The following is an 18,403-nucleotide window of genomic DNA, read 5'->3' as shown; positions in this document are numbered from 1 at the left end:
GCAATAGAACATCACCATGTTAGTACCATTGTTCTGAATTACGAGGGCAAAATTTTCAGTATTTTAAAATGAACACAAAACCTGTTTGGGACTGCAGACTTCTGTAACCTTGAAAACTCTGATATATGTTCATTTGAGAGACAATCAATTTATTACAGCAGTGTCAAATTGTTTTGGAGAGAAAGTGAGTGATGCTGTTTGATTTGTTAAAATGTATTTATATGACTTGTCTGCTGATGTTATCACTCTTAAACTATTATTAATAATGGTAGTACATTTAATGAACATTTTCTTGTTTTGTAGCTCTTGAGAACTTCATTGAGCATGAAGTCTTGGATTGTGTTTAGACAGTCTTTGGTTTGGAGAGATCATACTCAAAGGCCTAATGGAGACAGGTAAAGTTGTTACCTGCTAAATACATTTCAGAGGGCTTTATAAGAGGGTTCCTATTTATAGTCAGTGCATTGAAGGATTAAGACAGTTTTGAGAAGGCTCTAGCAAGTAACTAAAGGTAAAGATGATTTGGGAATTTATTTTCCCTTTTTGTTTGAAATGACAAGTATTAATATTGAACAACATTGATTACACTCTTCTAGAGAGCATGTTCTCAACATTAATTATGGGCATTAAGCTTTAACATTTGTTTAAAAGAGATACAGGTGAAAAAAACATCCATCTTTTGGAGGATTGCCCTTGTCTTTCAGTGCTGCTGGTTGTTACATATATTTAGCAAGATGTGATTTTTCCATGATTCTGTTATTCAAATAACAATGATTGAAAAAATCCAATTGGTGCTCTTTCTCTCTGATTTGAAACATGAGTAAAATACTTTTATAGCTTTCCATGGCTGTAGTAAAGCATGTGCCTCAGAGACAGAATGTCATCATACTGCTCATTAGGACGTGGGACCACACTCATCTTAAATCCCAACATTGGTTTTTCACTGTGCTATCTGACTTAACCTCTATTTCACTGCTACATATGGCTGCTGGCAAGAGACTGAACTTTAAAAGGAGTAGTAAAAGCAGCTATGTGGGAAGACTGGCGTCTTTTAAAATATTTTAGGGGTTATTTTGTAGATATTTTGCAGAGCAAGTGTGAATCTGATGAATGCTAGAAGAATACAGTTGTCACTAGATGTACCTTTGAAACTGTGCAGTGGGCTTTGCTGTTTGCTCTCTTAGCACCACGCTTCAAAAGTGGTATTTTGCTGTTGTCTTCAGCTGAGTTGCACAATAAATGTGTATACAAATGCTTTTGACAAATAACTCATGTTTAATTCCTCTGACACTTTTATTGCAAAGCGTCCCTGACACTATTAGCAAACCTTTTTCAGCTTTTTGGGGTATGTCGGTTTTTCCACACAACAGCTTTGGTTTGGTTTGTTTTTGTTTTTTGTTTGTTTTTTTTTCACAGTGGACTGAAAATAAAGCATTTTGAATGTTTTCTTGCAATAGAGTTGTTTCAGAACAGATGCTCTCAATTCAGAAGTCTTGATTTTTCATCAAAAACTTTCAAAAGATTTCTGAAGTTCTGTACTGAAAAGCATTGTAGGAAAACAAAATGTTTCCATTACAGTTTTGGTTTCAATGAAAGGCCATAGCACCCTCTTCTATAAACTCTGCAAACCATTGAAAATCTTTTCGTGGAACAAGAGCTTATTTCTCATAAAGACTTAAATCATTATGGCAAAAATAATCCATTAAAGATAACGAAAGTTCATATGGAAAAGGGAAAAAATCCTATGTCAACAAATAATGGTAAAATGAAAATAACTCATCACAAAGTGAATAAGTAAGGCTTCGTGGTGGGATGTTTTGTTTTATAGACCAATGTTACATCAAATGTTATCTGAACCTAGCTGAGCACATTGTCCCTCTAAGTTTGTGGCTATCAAAAGAGTTTTTAGCACTGGAGGTAGTATGTGACTCAATATAAATTGGGAAGGCTGCTTCTGTAGTGAAGTGGAGCCATTCATTTTGGACTCACATCTTTAAATAATTGTACTATGCATTCCTATTGCCTGTCATGGCAAATGAATGTATGAAATCCATGTACTGTGTAGAAGAGACAGCAGGAGAAATATTTGAAACCTACTTTTCTGTTTTAGTGTCACACGCAATCACAGAAAAAGGCAACACCCATGAACAACTTAAGTACTTAATGGTCTCCCCTTAAAATTGTAGCCTGATGTTAATATGTCCTGAAATATCTTTAATTTTTCATTATATTTTTAATTACGCAAATTTCTATAATACTATTCTTATGTATAAATATTCCTTTCCTTATATGAAGGTATTAAGGTATGTAGAGGTCAGATCAGTGTATTGCAGTGAATCACAGCTGAGAAAAACAACAGTGTAGCTCAATGTGTTTTTAACTGGAAATGGGCAGTGAGAGCTGCCATGGACTGAAAGGACAGCTGGCATGGCAGCATTTGACATCCTGTGGGTAATTGATTTTGAATGCTTGACAGATTTTTATAATGGTGCAGAGGCACTTAGACCAGCAGGTAACTGTTGGGAATAGATTGAGTGGTGGTGAGCCCATTTTCATATAACTTTTACTTGAGAATCCTTTAGACACACTTGACATCAAAGATATGTTCTCTTTTAAGTTCAAGCGCTTGTCAACTGCTACACCCTCTTTCATCAAATTCCAGAAAGGCAGAACAACATAAAACACCTGTAAGTTATTTAATTAAGTGATCATTGTTAAAGATGAAATTTCAAGTGCAGTTTATATACAGTAGCAGTGGGAAATATAGTATTGGCTGGGCAACCAGCCTTCAGTTTTTATGTTCAAATTATTTTTGTATGAAACCCTGAGAAGAGGAACACTTGTGAAATTGATAGCAGAATTAGATCAACGAGACCAGCAGTTATGACTAAAAGACAAGCTGTTTCTCTATGTTTGAAGTTTTATTTTGTAATATGTGTTGAGTGGGCTGATCAAAACAATGCAACAATTCTTAGAGAGATACTGGTTTTGTTTTCCTTTTGCATTGCGTGGCTGCAAATTGTCAAATTAAAGAAAACAATTACATCTCTAAATAGATTTGATTTTAAACTACGGTTCTCCACCAGACCAGGGTTTTAGAGAGGGATCAGTGGAATCGCTTCATTCTGGGATTCTGAATTTACTACATGGTAAAAGAGTTTGCATTTCATCATGAAACATAATGTAGTCTCTGAAAATCAGGCTTCCTCAATTCAAAAACGACCCCTCGCTGTAAAAACCTAGGTCATACATTTCTAGACTTTAGTCTTCAAACTGGTGGAAAAGTATTTTGTTTTTCAAGGATGTTTTTTTAACTCATTATTTACTACTAAAGGTTTAGTGTTTTTTATCAAGTCCATTAATGTTGGAATCTGGGTGGGTATTTTAATTTGAGACTATAAAATATCTCACATAATACACTGTAAATATCCAAAGTAACTGCTATGTTAAATTAAATAGACTGTGCCAAACAATGTTCATAATATTTTATTAATGGCTGTGGATTGGATCTAGAAATTTTTACAGTGGTTGGACTGACCATTCATCCAAAAGATACAGTCACTTAATTGTGTCTAAGCAGCTGTCAATTTTGTATGCCCTTAAGATGTCCCTTTCTCACTTGGCTGATCACATCATGTTCAGAGCCTTTGAAATGTTCAGACTTGAACCAGAAGGGAAAATTTTGCTTGTGACAAAACTGCAGTGTCTTAACCATTATGGTGTATGTCTACAACTTTATATTTCTCTGAAAAAAAATTGAGTTACAGGAAAGGACAAAGTAAACTTTCATAAAAGCTGTGTATTTTGCAGTGGTTTGTGTATTTGCAAAGTAATTTTTTCAGTAACGAAATGAGATATTTTAATAACAGATTTAAACTGAAAGAACCAGCATTGCTGTGCTCCTTAAAACTTAATTTCACCTGAGATTATATTTTTGAACAAAACCATGAGATAATAGCCCCCTGGAGACCACAATTTTTAAAGAAATAGACTTTAATAGCCTTGGTATTTTATTTTACAAAGTTAATCAGACAGTTTCAAGTCTGGCTACCCAGACCCCCTTAGTTGTACAAACTGTTCTTGATTTCCTGTTGTAAAAATGTGTAATGTTTTATGTCAGAGTAAAGATACAATGTCATCTTTTAGTGCTATTTGCAATTATTGGAGTAAAAGAGCTAAAAAAAGATAAATCAAGAGATAAAATGTTACACTAGAGGAATATCTTGAGTGATCCTGCAACAATAATTTATTATGGAAAGCTGAAAAGTGGTGTGGCTCAGATAATAACTGTAGCAGCTATTACAAAGAGCTTGAGTGATTATACATTTAACCTGTTCATTAGTTTAGAGCTCATAAACAGCCACTTAAGTATTGCAGTTAATCTCATCAAATCCAGTATCATCATCTTCTAAAGATTATTTGTATACTAGAGATTTCTTGGCTCATTGATGGGTGATATTTCACTGCCATTAGTATTTATTAAAACTATCTCACCCAAAAATTAGTTTAATATTTATTTTTAATAAAATAATAATAATAATAACAACAACAATAATAACAACAACAATAATAATGATGATGATTTTTAATATATTTTTTCCAGTTATTTAGAAATTAATTTCTTGGTAGTTTATGTTCCCTAAAATGGACCCTGAAATCTCAGCTAAAATACTGTTGTAAAATCCAAAAATCTGCATGATTTGAAGGACATTTATTAAAGAAAAGACACAAGTGAGTCACCCACTAATCTCCTTTTGGTTTAATAGTTCTATTGTGCACACACAAGAAAGCTACAGACAGCCCTGTGATTTTAGATGAATAAGGTGTTGCTCTGGTTAGGTCTTGGAGACAGTCCATAGAAAATTAGGAATAGTCCACAGCAAATTAGCCTCAATTAGCTTAAAATAGTATAAGATAATATTTGCCACTGAAAAAAATCATTAATAAGACTAAAGAATGCATTTCCAACAAACATGTTAAAGTAAATGTACATAAAATGCAAAATGTGCTCTGAACTGTGTGATGCTGGCCTCATTCTTGGTTGTGTTATGCTCTATTAAAATATGCAAGATGCATGAACTATTTTTTTCCTTTCTTTTAAAGCAGAAGTATATATGTATTTTCCTCTGCATTTTTTTGGTTTTACTGCTTAAATAGTTGGTGTTTTTTTCCTTAAAATAAGGGAAATCTTACTGTTAGCCATAAACCCCAAAAAACTAGGACCTACTTGTCCTCTGCAGTTAAAAACTGTGGAAATCCTGTGACTGGAGACACTGTTTCTTGCATTAAAATATGACAGAGTGGTAATATAAATTATAAAGGAGGGCCAGCTCCCACTGAACCCTGTCTAAGCAGAATTTAGCATACCTGTCATAGTCCATTTCATTTTCAGGAGCATTATACATCTGCTGCCTCCCAAAAGATAATCTTGGGAAACCAATTTGTATCAATATTTGACTTACATATTAAAAACTTCTATCCTGTCCTAACTACTCCAGATACTGATTTAAATATACTGGGATGTACCAATATTGCAACTGTGTGTTTTGGCTGGTAAAAGTAAAGATTGTCTAAATTCATGGCTGCAAAATTTCTCAGAAGCCAAATGTGGTGTGCTATATCCTTCATAAGTTATTTTGGTTATCAAAAAAATAATATCAAGATTATTTAGATCTGATTTCCATATTACATTAGAGTAGATGGATTTGAATATCACAGTGTTGATTGGAAGCTCTTATTTATAGTCCTCCTTCTGTATGTAAATACATATGGTTGTAGTTTGTACAGTTATAGAAAATAATTATTCTTTAAAGGCACATTTTGAGTGCTGGCTCGTGGGAATCACTTCAGACCTAGTATAACTTTTCCTCTGTGGGAGGTTGTGACAGATTTCTGATTTTGCTCTTCTAGACATGCAGTCAGCTTTCTTGTTTCCCTCATATGGTTTACAATCATCATTTGTAGTCAAAAGGTGGAGCTGAATCCATTTAGAGGAGTTTAGAATATGCTAGATAAATCTTTTAAAATCACTTTTAGAAGGTACATCCAATATAGATCCTCTCATGTATTTGTAGGTCCTGCAGCCTCAGTACTGATGAAAGTGATTTCTTAAGGCTCAAGGTGAGTTTTGAAGAGCTGTAGTTTCCTTCCAAGCCATCGCGGTTTCTGTGCTGCAGGACCATGCGTGTTCCGCTGGGATTTTGCTCTTAGCCATCAGAAGCTGGACACCATAGAAATAACAGATGAGTTCTTCCATTCTTTTCCCAGAATCTTTTCAGTGATTAGAAACCAAACTTTTTCTTCTTCCATTTCCACCTCTCTGACATGAGCTATCAGGCAAGGAAAAACCCAGTGTTAAACCTTCTAACCCAAATTTTCTCCTCTCATTTATGTCAAGCTAAGCAAATTTTCCAAACGCAGATCAGCAACATTTGGTAATTTTTCTCCTTCTTACCCTGAACAGGGGATTTAAATTATTTTTATATATAAAAGGCAGTTCTCAGCACTACACAGACTTCAGTATTCATACAGTGTGTATGCAAATAACATTTGTAACTGTATCTATGAATACGGTTATTTTTAATTTATGTATATGTTCTTCTGTCTAACCCTTGATATTAGTTGGAAACCTTTTGTAGTTGTTAAATGGAATTTATTGCAATTTTATCATTTATTATATCAAGGCAATGGTTGCTTTCCCTATCCAGAATGGCCTTACACCACTCAGGTTTTAGAATTATTTACTTCACATGATCACAACACAGTCATTAAAGTTGGAGGAAATATAAATTTCTGCCTTGCCAGGTGGTAATGCCAGGTGAAAAAGGATAGGAGACTTCTAAGCTCATTCTCTTCCAAAAGTCATGCATTCCCACTCAACTTTATTCCCACCTGCCAGCTAAGACAGATTTTTCAGAAGTTACACCCTGTATTGCACAGAGATAAGTGGCCGTATTTTAGCAAAAGTTTAGTGTAATAGAAAGTTCACCTCTATTCTGTGTCTAAAGATTTAAAAATCTCTCTGAATATTTTTGGGCAAAAACTGTTGCCTGGGAATTTTGTTGGTTTTATTGTGACCCAAGGAGTTAGCATCGGACTGGATTGGGATTTCAGCTGTCAGTGGGCAGCTCACAAGAGCGATTGTAACTCACACGGCAGCAAGGCAAAGCTACTGCAGCCTGAGACTCGGGCAATGTGATTTTCCATAGGGGAAATCACAGGCTGCACAAGATCAGCCAGTCTGAAGGAAGATTTTACAGTTCACATCAGTGCTTGCTGCTGCTGGCTGTAGTTAGGGCAGCTCCTCAGTGCAGGGCAAGCCCTGGCTTTGCACTGAAGAGGCCTCAGATGCTCCACGTTAACCTCAGTGCAATTTTTTCCTATTCAGTCTTCAATTTGCAGTTTTGACAGTAAGATCTATTGCTCAGTAAGAAGTATTTCTCTTAAGAGAATCATAGGCTTATTTTTCAGGATGATGATGCTGTTGGTGCTGTTTATTAGACTAGGATACACCTCTGGTTGTAGGTCAATTAATGTAACTTACTACTACAAATGTGTTTAACCTTGAACATTTGACTTATTAGCATGAGTAATTTCTTAGCATAAACATCTGTAGGGGCTAAGTTGTTTTTTTTTTTAAATGAGCTGTACTATTGTTTTAAGCAAACTTCAAGTGTAAAGCAGCAGTAGGAGAGTTTCTACAATGTAGTTTTCATTCAGAGAGAATAAATAGATTTGTGTCACTTCCCAGAACATACCAGGTAGGGAAAATGATGCCTATTTGGGTGATAAATTAGGTGCTATATACTATGACAAGTGCTCAAAATTCCAAATGTATTTGGAAAAATAGCTCTAATGATAAAATAGGACTTTTAGGGGCTGACTAGAGTCTTCAAGCAACCATAAGTCTGGTGATATGCATTGCCTACTTGATTTTCTTTAGTGCCACAATTTAGTCATGCTTCAGATCTTACCGAATGTGCCAAAATCTCTTTGTTAAAAGAAACTGTAGAATGGGCAGCAGAAAAGAATAAGCATACTAGGTTTTTCTGGAATAACCTGATGCCTGAGTTAGAAAAGAGATATTTTCTTGATTGAAATGTGATCGAAAAAAAAAAAAATCACAGAAGACAATTTTTGGTCAGATCTTAAAATATATGTTGAAGTTTGTTGCGTTATGCAAAGTAATATGAAGAAATAGTCACATGGTGAGAGGGGACTTGAGTTAACAAAAGACAAAACCATTTCTACTAGACTGATGATCATCGAAACATAAAATAATGCTTAGAAGTGATACTCAATTCAAAATCCACTAGCTTTCCAAAATAAGCTTTATCACACCCTGCTTTCTCAAATATAGCCAGAAACTGATTTCTCATTCTGTTATTTATAACATTTTTGTAACAGTATAACTCTCCCAATCATATTGATGAGGTTTCTCACAGTTTTCTTCCTGTTCTTATGATCTGTGGTAACTCTGATGAAATCAAATGATTTTGTTTCATTTGTGTACATGTAGTGCTGTTAAGTTCTATGGGGAAACACTGATGCAAGATTAATATAATAAAGTAATGAATAAGGTTATGAAATTTAAATTACTGTTTTAATCTACTTTAAATGTCTTCCTAGCATGAAAGATACAGCTCTGGAAATTTTCCAATTAAAACAAACAAGCAAAAACCCAACCCAAAGAATGAACAAAGGGGATGGCAGTTTATGAATTTATGAGTTTATGAATCAATGGCTTTAACCTATTCAACACAGTCCTCTCATGGGCAGTCTTGTGTTTATTCTTGTGTATCCTGGTCTACAAATAAAACACAGGTTTAACATATATATACTCTACACTGCAAGAGTTGAGTGTGTAATAATCCTTTAGATAAAATAGCTGTTCTCAGTAGCCAGCTTGCTTTGATTAGTGATCAGTTATACTTGCTTTTTTAAGTTAAGATTATTCCATTTATGTTAGTCAATTAATTGTTCATAAGTATTTTATTTAAATAATATTGTTAGCACAAGAAAGCTAGAATGGTAATGTGAATTTTCTTATAATTGTATGCTCTGTCAGGGTTATTATTGCTGTTATGTGGGACAAACACATGGGACAAACTCCTTCTGAACAGTAATGACCCTTTCTCATGTAAAAAGTAGATCCTGACAAGCAGAAAATCTGTGTTTGTCATCTACTCTAGGTGTTAGACGATATTGCTAATGAGATTTATCAGGTGTTGTTTGTCTTGGAAAGCAGAGTGAGATCCCAGTGTGGAGTGATGCTGTCAGGACATTTCCCTATTTAGTTTACACGTACTGACCTAGCCAGAAGCCCCAACATGAGTTAGTAATTTTATGTTCATTTCTTCTCCCCAGGCCTGGGTTTGGCAAATGCTGCTAGTGTGGTCACAGTGGTAGGGTTGGTGGGATAATTGTGCCACCTTTGAACATCACAACTATGTTTATTTTGTGCTAATCTTCCCACAGTCAAGTTAATTACAAGTCCGGATTAAGAGCTCATAGGCCATGTTCAGTTCAAGGTTGTATTTAATTCCTTGGGATGGGGAATTCACCCTGGATGGGTGGGAGACTGAGTAGGTGGCTAGGGCTGACTCTACACATCTACCACCTGAGTAATCTAAGTGCCTGGAAATTTTTTTGTGGAGCAGATGACAGACTGACAGTCTCTGCAGTGAGCTACTAAGTGGACTTTTTGTAATTATGTGTGACCAGGCTACAGTTATAAAAACCAGTGATCTTAATGTGGTTGAGACCTGACTGAGTTTCGAAGCAATTTTAAGTCCAACTTACTGTAATGTTGAGAGTGGATGATTTCATTTTAGTGCTGAATACAAAGACAGAGATGCAGATGGATTTTCAAAATTTATGCTGGTTTTGTGTGTTATTCTACTCGACTGTGAAGGTGCTACATATTCTGCCTAGAACAGTCTGATAATATACAATTCTATTTCTCATAGGAACTGAATTTTAATCAGAAAGGAAAAAAATGCTCTAGGGAATGAAAACTGCCAACATTCTTTAGTCCTTGAATTAGGAAGTTACATAAGCTTTGCAACTCAGTGGGTGTATGTCAGCGTGGGTGGATCCCTGAACTTACAAAGGAGCGTTACTGAAATAAGGTGTCGGATCAGAACAACTTTATGAATGCAATCATTCCCACTCTTAACAGCAGCCTCTTCAAATTATGTGGGATTTCCTTCCCACATCTTTTAAGTGGTGTTTAAGAAGTAATGAATTCTCTTTTTTTAAAAAAAGGCAGTAAAAGTAGTTGGAATCAATTCTTGTTGTGTAAAGAGGTTTAAGTCAAATGATACAGTTATAAATTGCATCATAGACCCATCAGAAATTGCTTCTGTATATATTCCTCCCCATTGCTAAGAGATGGCCAACAACTTAGAATTTCCTTTTAATGAATCCTTAGCCAGATCATCCATACTGATGAATTTGCTATCAAAAGTAATGCCTACTATGTTTGAGTGTTTTCTGAGTACACTGAGCTTTTATCTATTTCAGATCCTAAGAACTGAATTAAATGATCCATTGAATTCAGCCAGCTGTTAGACAACCTCGTTCGAAGCCTAAATGTCACAAACTAATTTTTCTCTTAATTGTTGAAATTTGTGAGACCACAAATCTCTCAACTGAACTTGACTCCCAGTGGCCAATATTTGAAAAAGTTACCATCATGAATACCAGCTCTATCTCTTTTTATGTAATAGGAACCAGCACTGCTGCATTTAGCATGATGACAGAGAATCCACAAAAATGGTCAATTCTTCAGGACCATTTGCAGCTTTACATATATAATTAAATTCATCAGTTTCTCCCAAAAGGAAGTCCCTAAATAATTCATTATACATATCTGGGTACACTTCCCATTACAGCCTTCAAGAGAATCACATCCCATTGTAGTTCATTAAATACTTCTGTAATAAAAGTCTTCAAAGGACTTGAAGAGATGCTTGACCCTCATTTAAACTGGAAGATCTTGGATTTTTATGTGTTATTTGTGTACAGGATTGACTGTATTTGGAATAAGAGGCTCAGCGGGGTTTGAATTTGAGGATTTCCCCTCCCCTTCTTGGGGAGGAACCACCTGTGGGATATTAGCAAGAAGCTTTTCAACCATGTCTTTGCCCTTGCTTTTTTTCTCTGACTGTAGTAGGATGATTTTACTTCCACTGCCATTTTGACCAAAGAGTTCTCTGCTTGCCAGTAAATTCCTGACATGCACTGCACTGTATCATCTCGCTTCCTTGTTTTCTCTTGTTCTGCCTCTGCAACCCCTTTAGCTTTAATTTTCCTTTAGTTTTGCTAAATCTAATGTAGCTAAGTACTTGTTTTATTTTCCTATTATTCATCTCCATGATATTTGGGCAATTTGAAGCTTTTTATCTTGGTTGCAATGAAAATATGTTTCATCTAACTCAGATTTCTCCCTGTTACTCCTATTTCCTGCCTAGTACCATTTCCATTGTGGTAGGAAAGGTAATTTTAAAGAAAAAAAAAAAAGGAAATCAAGTTTTGTGAAGAAAATCAGGATTACCATGCTTTCTCTCAGCGTCTGCCCAGTTGTTTCTATAAGGCTTTGGGCAGAGGTGATGCCTTGTTCATACAGCACTCTTGTATTGGTTCAGAATTCTTCTCTGTAGAGGTCCTATTTTTTTCTCATAACAAAATTCATAGTTGCATTAATTCTTTGGAACAATCTTCCATTTCTGTATATCTGTTTCTCTTCCATCTTCAAATATAGTAAGATTTATTTCTTCCATTATAATCCTTTGTTATATCTTTCTTGGTTGTTAAAATGGCCAAGTCCTCCAGCTATAAGGGCTCTATTGAGTCAGTGATCAAATCAGTGGTGTTATACCACCAGTGACAGGGATTTCTTGCCTTCAGAACCTGAAATCTGTACACCAGTAAAGGCTGTCATGGAATAATAAAGTTTCTTTGGGTTATGCTTCTAATCACTATGCTGGAGGTGAAGGTTTCTCAGTACTTGATGAGCCTCAGACACTTGGAGAGCTTTGAAGACCTCCACCGCTGAAGAAGATCTAGCATGCAATATTATTACTAATATCGATGTATTAATCTCTGACAATGAAAAAAAATCTGTAATCTTCTACATTAAAATCAGTTTCAAGGGAAATTCAGAAAAATGAAGCATGTTTTTTAAAAAATGAAGTTACTTTGTTTTAAGAATTTCTACTTTCAGGCATGTAATAAAAGCAGGATAGGTTTTTTGTGAAAAATGTTGTAAAAATATGGAGATTTCTCACGTCTAGATCATAGTATTATTTCATAAGAAAAGATTACAAGCCTCCAGAATTAATATCCTATTCAGCCATTGAAGGCAAATTAAATGCAAATGAAACTCCTCAAATAAACGCATAATGCTTACTACATTGAGGTTTCAAAATACATTTGTGATGCTGAGTAGGAAAAGAATCAAACTTACACTGAATGTACTGTGCAAATGCAAATGTCATCATCCATTTCTTTTCGTGCTTTTCTGCTTTGTGCTCTTTGTTTTGCAAATATGGTAATTGTAATGCAGTTGTATTAAAATTGGAAAAAGTCATTGAAATTCACCCAGCAAATACACTCTTCTTCCAAAGTCATTTGACTCAAAAGTGTAAAATGGATTTTGAATTTTAAGTCAGCAGTTTTAAAGCTTATCATGTTACATTTATATATTGTACTATGTCATGAATGAGATCAGAAATACTGATGTGTTAGTATGGAACTACAAAAAAGAAGATAAGTTTTAATCTCCAATTTATTTTTTATTTTTTTATAAATGGAAGGCCATCTGATGATGTTTCTTTTGGCAAGGCAAATGTTGGCTTTCAAGGCTGATGGCTTTCAAGAATTCAAGTAAGGCCCCTGGCTGACTGTTTGCTTTTGATAATCTCTTTGCCTCTTGACTCTGTGTTCCTTAGACTTCTGTTTATGTACATGTCTCTTTCTTAATGAGGCTTTGCATGTGAGGCCTATAAAATTACATTCCACATATATTAAGTACATAAATTAAGGAAAGTAAATACAGCTGGCCTTTCTGTGTGTATGGGATAGAATCACTGAAATGTATGATTGCTGCAGGTAGCCGTTTTTCGGTAGGTGAACTTTTCCTTTGAGTCACTGTGGGTAAACCAGTTTTCCAGTGTGGTGGATCATAATCTATCAATGATTCTGCTGTCTTTCGAGGTGTTCTCGTTTCATTGAGATGTCAACGTGAGGGGAGTTCAGTGAAAGGTTTACTATGTAGCTTTCCTTTCAATTTATTTTGTTTTTAGTGCATATGTGAAGGGACTAGATCTGTTTGCAAATAAGTTATAGAGAAAAATAATGGGATTTTTTTTAATCCAGTATCAACAGGAAAAGTTAAGAGCTTTCAGTTTAGTATATTCTTAATGGTATACTCCTTTGTGCCAAAATCTGTTTTTAAGGGTTAAATTATATAAAATGTGTTAGATTAGGTTGGTAGATGCAGTTAGTTTCAACAATATTCTTTCTAAGGTCTACATGAACCTGTAATTTTTCCTTGTTTTTTTTTTTTTCAGGCTAATCAATCCTTTATTAATTTTTGCCAGACTAAACCTGAAGTTCAAACAACATTTAAGATCCCTAAGTAGAAAAAGGTGTGCACCTGGCTTTATTTAGAGATTTCAAGTCCCATTCTGCAGATATAGTGATGTTTATGATACCATCAAGCTTTGATCATATTGGTTAATCCAATTTAAAGATGTTTAGGATTTTTTTGTTTAACCTTCAGCTTGAGATAGCTGGTGGTGGTGATTTCAGAGAGAGGGAGTTGATAGCATATTCAGGAGAAATACCATATGCGAACATTTGCAACTATTACCATTTAAATAGCCTGTGTCAACCTAAACAATACACAGGGGTTTGGATGACATTTTTCGTGGGAATTTGATTCCAAGGATCTTTACGGTATGATGAGTACATCATCCGAAATGACACATTATGGAAGTATTCTGAGCTAGGGTGAACACAGATCTCAAGCAAAGCATAATAGGCAAAACTACATCCCAACTCGGAAAGAGCAAGAAATTACAAATAGATAGAAAGCACTTTAAACAATTTCCTCCACTATGTACAGCATTGTATTGTGACATTCATCAGAGGAATCTCATCTTCCCAAGATGCTCCGAATTTTCTGCAGCCTATTAGAATAGGTCTACTTCTATTAGGGGCAAATTTAATGGACAGGTAGGGTTTTCATTCTAGCTGCATCAGTACTGCCACAAGAATATCTCTATAAATTCAGAATTCCTGAGTTCCTTGATCTGTAAATATCAAACAGTTGCTTACAGGTACATGCCTGAGTATCTCCTTAAGGTTAGTGTTTCAAATACAGCTAGGGAAGAATTTTTAGGATTGAGAATTAGGGAAAGTTGTAATTTTTGGCTTTTTCTGCTTTTATTACATAAAAATCCTCAGTAGATTTTTTGAGAACCTCCAGAAAAATAAACCGAAGTCTGAAAAAAATAAGGGCTGTGGACTTTCAGAGTTATAATCTTGCACTTGCAATGCAGGAGTGAACAATGCTTGTGATCTGCTCCTGCAGTGTTGGGTTGCAGAGAGCTGCGAGCACAGGGCTGGAGGAGTCTTGATGCCCACCAGAGCCAAGCACAGGCCAATTGAGAGGGAGAAGACAACTTTTGGTATCGGAACCTGCTGTCTAGGTTGATTTTTAGAATACCAAGTGCATGATAAATTATAGCTTAACTCTTAATTGTGTAAGTGTGACACTTTCATAATAAACACAGGCTGCTTGGGTTTATCTGAAAACAATTTTACATGTTTGATTCATTTTATTCATGGGGATGGTTTTTGTGTCATCTGCTGAGTGGGTTTGGTGCTTTTCCCCCTTTTTTTCCAAATCTAGCTCTGAGTGCTTGCAAGTAAAGAAGAAAACAGACACCATTGTGGGAAGTGTGCCTCCAAAATGTTTCTTAAAGCTTTGAATATTTTATTTTTGTAACAAGAAAGATCTCAAAGACTGAGGAACAGATTTTTCTGTCTGTGTTCTTTATCTACAAAGTTTTTTAATTCTTTACCTAAAAAGATTTGTTCTCTTTTAATAAATGGGCAAGAGTGCATTGGTCAATACTAACATTTCAGACACAATTTCTGTTTGCAGAAAGTTGTAGTGCTCCAATTGTATGAAAGATGATGTGTAGCAGAAAGCAGTATGGACATTGTAACTTGGACCTTGCCTTTGGGATACCATAGGAGAAATGATGTGAGTGACAATATTGACAGTGATGTTGCATTGTTATTATTTATGCTAAGTGTCCTATCCTTGGGAATGTCCCTGGTTTGGTATTTTGCCAGTGATTTGTTTAACAGGGCTATATACCATTGAATTACTTTGTTTTCTATATCCTTGGTGTAGCTGTCAGCCATTATCTTCCTCTAAAGTACTCTGAAAAAATCCCCCTTACTTTTACTTTTTTCTTTTATCGTTTGGTCACTTATCTACGGAGAGAGATGTGTGTGTGTATACACATATGTAGGAATACACACCATGTATCTGGCCATTAAGAGCTCTGGAGATGGTTGTTCATACTTTGGCTACTTCCTATGAACTGATTACAGCTCATTGATAACTGATAAAAGCTCATTGCAATATTAGGCATGCTTATGATGATCTTCCAATTGAAAACTATTCTGATGTACATCCATATCTTGGTAGCAGATGTTGTATGACACGTTCAAACAAAAAAAAAGGTAATGTGTAAAAATGGTACTCAGCATTACTGACAATGTTAAATGATGCAACCCCATCAGTTTTGAATCAATTTGGACTTTATCATCATTTATCTTAAACTCTGCTTCAAGCATCTTCTAGGTGTTTAGACTGCAGAAAGATAAAATGCATACGTATATATTGCTGCCTAATAAATCTCTTTCATGTTTTTTACTTGCAGAGACAGCGTAGTCTGACCTTGGAAAAGGGCTATAATCTACTGTCTTTATAGAGATGAGAAAGCAGCTTTGACAAGTAGAAGTTAAACCCTAGATGGTCCAGAACTATCTAGCCATTGCTTAATCTTCTTAATATGGTAAGACAAATCCCATTCTTCATTTTTATATTAACATATTTCAATTTTATTACACTTTTTAACTCTTAAACAGAGCTGTAGAAGCTTGGATAGAAATGCCAGACAAGCACACATATTCAGAAGAAAATGAATTCCTCAGCTCAGCAAGCTCACAGGTTTCAAAAAGCTGATTTTAAATGGCTGTGAGTGAGGAAAAATTAGGGCATTGAGCAAGCCTACGTAACTACTGCAGAGACAATATAATGGGAGTGTAAGATGAGAATTAATTACTATTAACAATAAAGTACATTTGTTCTGAGTAGGACTTGCTGTCAAGACAGGATTCTAAAGTGGGTACAGGCTTAGAAATGGCCACTTCTGATTGTTACTTGCATCATCAGAAAGTTTCATATTTTTGGAAGCAGCATATGATTATCCCCAGTTGTTTCTGAAAAGGAAAATATTATCTAAAGTTTAACCTTCATGAGGTGACTGCCGGTTATTATAGTCTGTTACAGTGCACAGAGACTGACCAGAAGGATACCACTTTGAAAACTGTGTCTGGAAATGCAGATCTCTTCTTTTAAACATCTCTTTTTCATTATTCTCTCCCAAACTAGTATATTTATAACAGTTACAGTTCTGTATTTGAAGAAATTTTCTTCCACTGAGTGGGTTACACAAGCAGGCAAAGAACTGAGTGGTGATTGAAGTTGGTCAGATTGATTACAGACACAGATGATATAGTCAACAATGCATACCTTTAATTTGAAGAATAGTTAAATATTTTATGATGAACTTTAAAAAAAATCAACTCCTTTTCCAAACATAGGGACAGAGAATTTGTGGCATCTACTTGGTGCGTGTTTTGGATATTCAAAATCTATAATTTGAGCTACAGAGTTGTTGTCAGCTGTTTAATTGCTATAATTAGGCTAAATGATTTTTCTAGGAAACTTTTTCACTTCTGGGCTAATTTCTTCAATAAATTGCTTTTCTTTGGTTAAAAAAAAGAAAGAAATTACTAATAACTAGTAAAAATTCAATATTTACTGAGATATGTAAAAATTCCCAGAATTAGTAATATATCATAAACAGTTAAAATCAAAATTGATTCTGCTCAAGTGAGTTGTTCTGAAACCATTTCCCATGTTTTACTAGCTCTAACATTTAAAATCCTATGTGGAATAAAATCTCTGGAAAACGAGAAAGATTTGCCATTCAAGTCAAAACACATCAAACCAAGCTTTGTACCTTCACTGAGTTTCAGAGGGAGGATTTTAAATCTAACTTCTCACACATATTGGTCCTATTCAGCGTGCTTGTAAATAATCTTGGAAATGGCTGATTAGTTATGAGGTACAGGCTGTTTGTTGCTTGATTAAATTTTTTTTAATGCTCAATTTTAAAGCTGACTCTAAAGAAGGAAAACATGTTTTTTATGAAGCTCAATGGCAGCGGAAATTCAATTGTGGTAAATGCAAAGGAACTAATGTATTTAAATATGCATTTTGATTTAGTAGTTACTATTCAGGAGGGAGATATTGGCATTGTTGTGATTAGTTCAATAAAGTTGTCACCTCCGCAACATTTAAAGAGGAAAATACAGTTCTACAAAACACCCAGGGAAAAAATAAGATAAAATAATGAGTGTAATCCTTTTGAAATCTAGGTTGCATTTTTATCTTGAATATTAAAACAAGAGGGGTAAAAGTTCTCAAAGGAACTAGAAGAGCTACAAATAACAAGAACAGTAAAGACGGGGAAGGGTTTCTTGTTGAGGAACGATTAAATCATTATATACTTCTTCCTTGTAAAAGAGAGGACTAGGGTTGTGGTAAAGGTCTAATAAGTGACAAATGGCGTAGAAAAGGTAGTATTTTTTATTAGTTCTTATAATGTAAGGATGAAGGTGGATTGAATAAAATAATAATTCAACAGTTTTAAAACCAACAAAAGGAAATATTTGTTTCATAAATGGTTACTTAAATTATGGAATTCCCTGTCCGAGGGTGTGGTGGAGATAGTAAATGTGAATAGGCTCAAATGGGATTTGATTACTTTGTGCTGTAATGAATAAGTTTGATTTTGCGAATTTTAAAGAAAATGCAGTTTTCAGATGTAATTCCTGCCTCTGCTTTCAGATATAATATCCTTCTGAAAATACATGCTATTCTGTACTCTCCTGGTTTCTTAATAGTATTTTTGAACCATGGACCTTTCTGAAACAAAATATGGCTGTTCTCGTGATCGTCAGACATTTGCAAACAGGATTAATTTTATCAGTATAAACAGTTTCTTTATGAAGTGTGATATTAAATGCT

The 18,403-nt window shown here is 34.9% G+C and overlaps 1 long non-coding RNA gene across 1 annotated transcript in view; it reads left to right on the top strand.

The window, feature by feature from the left end:
- The window catches only part of LOC127477056 (uncharacterized), a 37,182-nt gene extending 19,104 nt beyond the window's left edge, over positions 1-18,078 (top strand). The window contains exons 3-5 of the long non-coding RNA XR_007906831.1: positions 304-395; positions 15,176-15,277; positions 15,966-18,078. This is a non-coding gene — a long non-coding RNA (uncharacterized LOC127477056). The remainder of the gene's footprint in view (positions 1-303; positions 396-15,175; positions 15,278-15,965) is intronic.
- Positions 18,079-18,403: the final 325 nt, after the last annotated feature.

The sequence above is a fragment of the Manacus candei genome, unplaced genomic scaffold (assembly GCF_025592945.1).
Source record: "Manacus candei isolate 608988 ecotype Guabito, Panama unplaced genomic scaffold, ASM2559294v1 h1tg000005l, whole genome shotgun sequence".
In the NCBI taxonomy this organism is placed as follows: domain Eukaryota; kingdom Metazoa; phylum Chordata; class Aves; order Passeriformes; family Pipridae; genus Manacus; species Manacus candei.
Note: the sequence above shows the minus strand (reverse complement) of the source record. Positions and strands in the feature narration are given on the sequence as shown.